The following is a 9,498-nucleotide window of genomic DNA, read 5'->3' on the forward strand; positions in this document are numbered from 1 at the left end:
GCTGAGCCACCGCATTTTGCATAAAAGCGGTGAAACAGTAAGAGGCAGCACACAATCTATTTGTCTGATGTTTCCTTTTTTGGAGAGGATGGGGTGCACTGGGCCATAAAGCAGAACAGACACGCAAAAGCCCAAGCAGCATGCACGGTTCTTCAGCCCTCTGTCTGACAAGGCACTTTTTGGTGAAGTGAGCCCCGGGCAGAGCCGTGCCGGGAGCTGACGCTGTGAAACCAGACACTCTGCCTGTGATGTGCCAGCAAAAGCAAAGGCGGAGCTCAGGAAGCAACAGCCTCAGCAAAGATGTTGCCCAAGTAACAAGGACCACTAAACACATAGCAAAAACTTCAGAAATTACAGGTTACTTTACTTGGTAGGGACCTTAAATATCATCTAGTTCCAAGCCCCTCTCACGGGCAGGGACACCTTTCAGTAGACCAGGTTGCTCAAAACCCCACCCATCCTGGCCTAGAACACTTCCAGGGATGGGGCATCACAGCTTCTCTGGACAACCTTGTTCCAGCGCCTCATTACACTCACAGTGAAGAATTTCTTGCTAATATCTCATGTAAACCTACCCTATTTCAGTTTAAAGTCATTCCCTTTTGTCCTATCACTACATGCCCTTGTAAAAAGTCCTGCTCCAGCTCTCCTGTAGCCCCCTTTAGGTATGGGAAGGCTGCTATAAGGACTCCCTAGAGCCTTCTCTTCTCCAGGCTGAACAACCCCAACTCTCTCAGCCTGTCTTCATAGGAGAGGTGTTCCAGCCCTCTGATTATCTTCATGAACCTCCTCTGAACTTGCTCCAGCACATCCAAATCTTTTTTATGTTGGGGGCCCCAGAGCTGGACATAGTCTGGGTGGGGTTTCACATTACTTATCCATAATGAACCCTTATAAATGGTGTTCATCAACACTCAGGCTCTTGCAATGTCTATTAATTTAATCTCAATGGTAATATTTAAAAATCCAAACTTAGCTACTAATTTTTAAAAATAATTTACATTATAAATAGAAATAACAAGTTATTTAGCTTGACAACATGCTTGAGGTGGGTTATCCCATTAGCTGAAGAGACACAAATATTCTAGGAAAAAAAGAAATAAGCCTCCAATCGTTTTTCTCCACAAACTCTTTGACGCAGAAATCCCAGCAGCTGACATACCAGGCTCCTCTGTCTCAGAGCACCAGCAACTTGCAGCAAAGACAAAGGTCTGTGCAAAGCTGCCGTGAGGCAGGCAAGGCTGTGAATGAAGGATGCTGTCAGCCAGCCTGGGGGTGTGTAAGGGGGCCTTTATTTTGTGACTGTTGCACCCACCTCAGCTGACACCTGATCAGTGCACACTAAGGTGGTTATGTAGTTGTCTTGGAGCCAGGCTCAAGGTTCTCACCAGACAGAGGGTCTCCATGTGGAAAGCAGATACTCAGTAACTCTGCCATGCTTCAGATAATACCCTTTCTTCCCTGACCTTCACTACCTAAAACAATGAGACAACGTGACAGGGGAGTCACCCCACATGTGCAAAACAGCTACGGTCTGGTTGCCACTGCTCCAGCACCTGTTTTGCCCATGTCAATCCTCCTGCAGGTAAGGAGCAGGAAACAGCCGTGTGATCCTTTTCTAGGGACCCTGTGGAGCAGAAGGACTCAGCCAAGGCTGCTCTTCTCCCTGGCCCACAACATTCCTGCCTGTGCTGCAGCCAGGAGACATTCCTGTGTCTCCTCATGCCAGGGAGGGCAGGTGAATACAGTGCTCACACATCCTTCCGTGCAAGGATGGAGAACAGGGTCCAACCCCATCTGCATACCAGCCACAGTAGCTGGACACATCTAGGTCCTCTCTGCAGCCCACCACCTCAGCTCCAGCTCCCAGGGCTAAAAATACCTTCTTACTGCCAGGCTGGAGCCACAGTGTAAGGAAAGCTCAGCCAGAGTCATCAGTAGAGATGGAAACCCTCCAAATCCAGAAAGCATGGGCATTAGCAGCCTCAGCCCCCCACAATAAAGGGTCAGTAAAACCCTTCCTCACCTGGTCCAGCCACTAAAGCAGGCACTGTACAGATAGCACAGTGAGGAGGAAGACTGCACTTCAGATTGATAACAACCTTTATGTAAAAGCAAGAGAAATGGCTTATTCACATGACTTTTGCTTTTTGCCATGACAGGCTGGCTTACACCAGCCTTGCCACCACACAACAGCCCCCAGCAGGCATCTGAAGTATTGTATGAGTTACCAGTGCAACCATCACACATCAGCATCATCCTGACACAGAGCACAGCTTTGAGGCCAGGTCAGCTTCACACAGATTTTCTCAGCCTTCACATCACCCCACTGGGCTGTTCGGGTCCATACCCAGGTTTTGGGGGTGCATTACCCCTCAGAAACTATGCAAGTATGTGGGAAGATGCTGGCTGCTCTTCCCAGAGGGTAGGAAATCCCTGCCCTTCCTTCCTAGGTATCCTCTAATAGAGAAGAGAGGCAGATAGGCAACCACAGATGTGCAGGGGGGTAAATGCTGCTTTACACAGACACAGTCTCCATCTTCACATCTCTCCCTATGTCACCAAATAACCTGGCTGGCACCACCACCTTCTCAGAGGTGTCTGCATTTCTCTCAGGAGAGTGTTGGTAATAGCAGGATTGAAAACTGCTGTTCTGCAAGATATTTACAGGCTCAGTAAAAGCAGACTTCAACAAAATAAAAATCTATTCCAGCTAATCCAAGTGTCTAAAAATACAGTAGAAAAACTGCACTGCTGTGATAAACCTACATGCATTTATAAAGTGACAGAATGGCATCACAGTCACTGAGCTGAAAACTTCAACGATGATTATTAATAGAAGACGGTGAAAAGTTCAGAACTCACACAGAACAGGTATGAAGTTAACACAGAGCTCCTGACGGTCCATGGACTGCCCAGTATTCAGTAGTTATCTGAAATGCAAAGCCAGCACATTATGAAATCATCAAAATGCTGAAGGAGGCTCTGACCAGTCCAAAACTCCGGGACTGTGCCCTGCCACCAGGGAAGCCTCCTCCAAAGACTCCAGAGGAAGGGGCTCACCTCATGCCAAAGGAGAACACTCACAAATGGGACTCAGCAATGCAAACCTCAGCACAGTCTGTATTTAGTTGCTCACAATTTTGGACCTGATACTTTCCTTGAGAACCAACATTTTTGGAAAAAACTCAAGGTAGCTCGCATGCTTCCTTATTCCTGGATCTGAAAAATTCTAAAGAGCCTTTAGCCCTCCAATCTCCTTTTTGATGGGCCACAATAAACTATTTAGCAGATGTTTGGTATGAAATTTAAGATAAATGAGGTTATGGAGCCAATTTATTTGCAGCCAACAGTAGTCAGGTCAGCCAGTTTCAGCGGTAATTTTCATCCCTAGAAATCATCAGATCAACAGAAAAACCCCTTTAGTAGCTCTCCCACAGGACCCTCAACAGAAGGAAAACTCCGAAGTCAACTCCTTCACATCTAGCTGTGTTACCAGCTGGAGAGCTCATAATTTAAGCAGATTATTTCAGAGAGAAAGTAACATGTGCACGAACCCTGCAACAGCCCTCTGTGACACAGGACACAACAACTACCTTATAGATGGGTGCAGGATGCACCTCAGAGAAACCCTTCTCACAGGCAAGGAGATCTTGCCTCACACTTGCTACATGGAGGGTACTTGTTGTACAAAACCACCCACTGACACACACGTTTTTCCCTGCGGCTCAACACCTACTCCCAAACAACAGTGTAGGCATGCCAGCGATGTCCTTCTGGGGCACCGAGCCAGGGGGTGCCTGGCTTCACCCTCTCCCTGCCAGCAACCCTATCACCAAGCCACTACTACCTGCTGCAAAAGAAACTGCTTTATTTCCTTTTATTTACCCAGAAAAAACAGCACAAAGTCCATCTAATCAGGGCAAATGCACACAGTTATTATCAAAGTTTCTGCACCTTGAGAGCCAGTGCCAACACGGAGACCCAGTAGATGTCACACACTGGGAAACGAAAGGATTTCCCTCAAGTGTCGAAAAAAGTGTTATGCAAAACTATTCTATTGTTTCATAAACATCTTGGCAGGATATCTGGACACGTGTCACCTTAGGCTGCACCTTTTGAGGTGTCTGAAGGTCATTTTTCCCCAAGATTTTTCCTGCTTTTTTTTTCCATTTTTCCTGCTTTGCAGCTGTCATATTAATTAAGTAAATCAATGTGATAGCTTTATTCACATTCAGTAAAGAGCCAGAAAGACTTTTTGTTCTGGGCCATAAGCCTTATGCTACAATGTGATGACTTCTATCCTGATATGCCACACCTTGTGAAACAAAAAATTGCAACAAACACTGCCTGAAAATATTCTGTCCATTTTCATTAGGCATAAAAACTCATATCTCCCAAATGATCTCTCAGACTTTAAATTAAAAATAAAATTACCTTTAAAAAATAAGAATACAGCCTAAGGGAAAAAAGTTACCAGAATACAATGGCAAGAGCTTCAGTTCAGCCATCACCTGAACTTCGGGGGCCTGTCATGTAGATTCAGCTTTAAACCTCATGACATTTAATGTCAGCACTCAGTAGACACACAGAGGTGCTGACACTTGAGGGTGCCACTGGTCCTGCTCACTTAGCTCTACAGATTTTAACTGGATTAACATTAACTTTTTTTCCCATCTTGCCATACTCAGACCTTGCCCACTCCTGGTGAATTTTTTCAGCATTTTTAGTTATTTGCATTTTTGACTGTTTAAGCAGTCAAAGGTGGCACCAAGCACCTTTGTGGACCATGCCTTTGCTATAAATGAAAGCAGTCCCTAGCAACAGAGCTTGAAGGAGGTAGAAGAACGAGGTAGACAAGGATTGCTGCCGACAGCCAGATCCACTGTTGACTTTTCCACCTGCAGAGATGAGTTACTATGGGACGAGGAGGTGGGCTTGGAATTGGGGTACTCACACTGCCCTTGTCACAGAGCCTGGCACCAAACTGTGGGGATCTGAACAGGATTAGAATCTGCAAGTGCTTCTACCCTGAAATTGCACTTGCAAACACTAATTCTCTTCAGGACATTATTTCTGTTCTTACCTGTTCATTTTAAAGCTGGAAATGAGAGAAACACACATGCTTACTCCCACCTTCCCCAAGGGCAAGGAACACAATGGTAACACACGCAGAGCCAGGTGTGGTTATAGACACAGACCCTGACGACTTCTGGGCAAACCTTTACCAGCAGGAAACACTAGATGTAAAACTCTGGGCAGTGTCTGTCATAAACTGAACTGGAGCTGTGGGCCTAAAAACCCTTCTGAAATACAATTTCCAGAGGTGGATTCAAACTCTTCAGCTATTCACAGACACATTGCAGAGGGTTGTATGCACAAGCTGGGAGCACCTCAGGTTCAGAGATGCCATGTGTTTATATCCACATTTGCTACCGAGTCATTGCTGGGGGAGGGAGTCACCTGTTGTCACCGAGCTCCTCAGGAGCTCTGCAGGGAGAGAGGCACCTGCTGCCAGCCAGCCCCAGCTCTCCTCTCTGAGGCCAGGACTGATGGAGCCCCTCTGCCTGCTTGGTCCTTTGCCGCCTCCATTGTGCCCTGAAAGGGCGACCTTGGGTGACCCAGGCCACGTTTTCCATTTTCCCCCAGCCAGACAGACAAAAGCAATGGAAGATGTAATATGTTTTGCACATTTGCCCAGTGCAATTAGCAACAGGCTCTTAGCCGAGGGGCTGCATTGTCACACTCAGCTGGAGCCAGCTAAGCTGATTTGTCTGGGCTTGCAAAACTCCCCTTTTACAGGCCAGTGACTATGGTCAAAGGACAAACCGACAAGGTCTCATCTTGGCCCCAGCTGCCAAAAGATCCACCCCCTCCACCTGGCCCTACAAGGAGACGGGAATTTTTGAAGACTACTAGGTTTCTTTCTCACTGCTGGACAACCAGGTCTATATGCTGCAGAAGCTTCCAGGCTCCCTAATTCTCCTGTCCAGGGCTGGAAGTCTCCTGCCCTAGCCTGGCTTGCCAAGTGGCTAAAATACCCATGCCAGCACTGCAAGCCAGTACTTGCAAAATACAGGATAGACAAACATAAGCATAACCATCACTTACTGTTGGCCCAAGGAAAAATGCTTGCACTCTGGTAAGCATAGAGTGCTCACCACAAGGCACGAAAGAAGCATCAGCTCAGCAAACACAGGATGCTCCATACCTGGTCACTGCAAGTTTGCTAAAGGAGATGTTGTATTAACAATAACAACAACAAAAAAAAAGAAAAGAAAAAAAAAAGTGAGGGGATGGGGGGGGGGGGGGAAGAAAAAGCTCTCTTCCCGCCAAAAATTATGCGGCAGCAGGTCCACAGAGTGTCTGCCAGATGACCCGCTTGTCACACTCATAATTGCTTCCCATCTGGTGTCTGGAGCACACAAAGCCTGGCCGTTTGCCAGCGCAGGACGACGCACAAACTGGCCTACTTCTGGTGACACGGGCCCTCCAGACACCGCTGATCCCCTGTTTCCGTATGGCTGAGGAGAACGTGGCATTCATTTGTAAATTGCCGGCGGCTGATTTATCCGGCTATTCGACCCCGCTCAGCCCAGCTAACGCGCTTCCCCTGCGCTCCGCGGCGCAGCCCCGGCCCCGGTTCCGCGGCGAGTCCTCTCAGGCACCGAGTTGCCACAAACACACACCGGTCGGCGTGAGGAGTAGGCGAACAAGGACGGTGTCGGCCCACACGCCACTCACCTTTAGGATGAGGGCGTCAAGACAACTCATCCCTACATGTATGTGGAAACACATCCTCAACTGCTCTGATTTACAAAGCTGATTGCTCTTCCAAACTCTCTTTCCACCTAACGTGTACGCACAGCTCATGTCATTCACACTGTTCGTACAAAGACTTCTGAGATACAAAGTATCACTGCTTATGACCACAATAAGCAGTGTTCTGAGGTGCTGGGCTTTTTTTAAATTTGCTTTATGGGTTTGTTCTATTGATTATTTTTTATTATTTTTTAAAATGTCTACTGTTGTAAGAACTTGATACTCTCAGAAAGCTGAGCAAATATTCTTTAACCTATGGGATGGACTACTTCACAGAGGACGGCACAACACACTCTAAAGAGTGCTCTAAAGATCTGTTGGTTGTGCAACAGCCAAACATCACTTTTACAAGGAGTAACTCTGACCAAGTAACTGGCCAATGGTCAGCAAGGAAGTAAATGCTAGCCAAGCAGAATTCTCCCTCCCCAAAAGCGAAAAGCACCCTTTCCCATCAGACTATAACACAGGACAGTTACAGATATACACCACTGCTAGCCAAGACACAGCCCATTCCCATCTTGCTTGTGCTAAGGGCATTAACGTCCATCTTCTCTGTATCAGAGGGTGTGATGACACAGGAAATCAGAAGTCAGGTAAATAATCCAGAAGACTCTAAAAATAAACCCAAATTAGAACCCAAAATTTCTGTAAAAGGCAATAGCAGGTAGACAGGACTGCCACTGCAATAGCAACTGCATCACTAGGTGACACAGCCCAACAGCAGGCACTGTCAGAGGACTCCTTTCACTTCTGTACCTCACAAAAAAAACCCACACAGCAATGAAGCAGAAGAGAAAATGAAATTAAAAAAGAAAACCATACCACCAATAAAAGCTGATACTGAAGAATGCTATATTGCACATCTGTTACTCCAGATGCAAACAGAAGCTGCACTACTGAGGTTTCTTCATAAGCATTAAGGCGATATAGTGGGTATGAGCATTTAGATTTTTTCTTCATACAGAAACGTAAGACTGCGTATAAGTGTCCAAGGCTTACCTGTTCCTCCAACACATCACGCTAGCAGAACTACAAGGACCCCATTGTTCCCTTCAGCTGCAGGGCAAGAATCCAACCCACTCAAGGGTTAAGCTGGCTGTCTCCAGGGGAAGCCACACAGACCAGCATGCTGCAGCTTCAAGAGGGACCAATCTTTTGGCTCAGCTGGCACAGAAACAGTAATCCACAGCTTCCTCATGAAAGTAAGCATTTAAGCCTATAAAGATTCAGCTTATCCAACGTCAAGGAAACTTATGAAAAAAAAAATTGGATGAGGTCTAGCATTAGAATACATCACTGTACTTTCTGCCTAGGTAGTGAACCTTTATCTGAATATTTGTCATGAAAACAAATGCAAGAATCAATGTTTCAAAATTTTTGCTGTTTGCATTGTGTGTCACCTTGGTCACAGGTATGGTGCAACTGTGGTTCGTTAATATTCAGTGTTAAAACCTCCATTTCACAAAGCTTGATTCACTTTCAGCATTGTATCAGTTTTAGTTTTGTGCAAATCTAGTAGAGTTATTCTCATGCAAAATCAAAATAACAGCAGTAGGAACTGGGCTTATTCTCACCAATCAATTCCTTTAAGACCACTTCTTCCAAGTAAAAGTCAGATCCACAAGTAAAGCTTCCGGAGTTTTCAAATAATGAAACTTAGTGTTGTAGTTACTACCAAATTTGCAGTACTGGTTGTCCATCCACTCTACTTTGTTTCATTGAGTAAAGTCAACACAGAAAAATGAATCAGTCACATCATTAGACTTCACTTTCCTTTACCTACATTTCACCTTGATTTCAGACATCAGCAGCCAGCCACAAGAACAAATGCTCTAGTCAGTCCACTTCACTTGTCCCAAGTGATGGAAAACTTTACACATGCAAACATGAGCAGGTCTGCAGGTTATTCATACAGTGGTCTGGCTGTGACAGCCAAATCCCCAGCAAAGCCCCCATAACAGTCAGAGTTTGCTTATACAGCTTAAAGCTAGAGGACATAAATTACCAGGACCTATTTCTGAAGAACTGACTTGTGTTAGTCCCTCCTGTCTTTTTCCTTCAACAGATTACCTTAATTATTTGTCATTTATATTTTGTCACAAAACTGGAAAAAGCATTACAAATTTTGTATCGAATGCCAGTGCTTCTCTCAAAATAAGAGAGTTTAAGTCTAACACTAACTCAAATTAATACATGTTTGTGAGAACTAGTAAGGGAGGGGAGAAAATAAAGTCACATTGCACAGCTTACACTTGCATTTACTTCTCAAGACTCAGGCACATATACCAAAATACTTCTACCCTACAAATGAAAGGAATCTAAAAAAAAAGCTTTACACTATGAACATTCATCTCAAATTGTCTTCTATACGTAAGTATTTGTGTTAAAGCTTTGAGAGACAAATATAAACTGATAACCAAATACAAGCAGGCTTACATGCAGTTGGATTGAAGCAGGTATTACCAGGGGACTTCATCCCACTTTGTAACCCACTGATTCCCATGACTGCTGTCTCTGCCCAGTCCAGAAAAGGCACGTCTCTTGCAGTTTCACAAGCACACACACAAAAATGTTTTCAATAAAAGACACTTACAGTAACCTGGTACATAGATGCTTTATTTCTGACATTAACGTGGTCTGTATTGTGAGATTCTCTTATATAAAAGTAAAGTTTGT

Source organism: Manacus candei, unplaced genomic scaffold (genome assembly GCF_025592945.1).
Source record: "Manacus candei isolate 608988 ecotype Guabito, Panama unplaced genomic scaffold, ASM2559294v1 h1tg000008l, whole genome shotgun sequence".
In the NCBI taxonomy this organism is placed as follows: Eukaryota; Metazoa; Chordata; class Aves; order Passeriformes; family Pipridae; genus Manacus; species Manacus candei.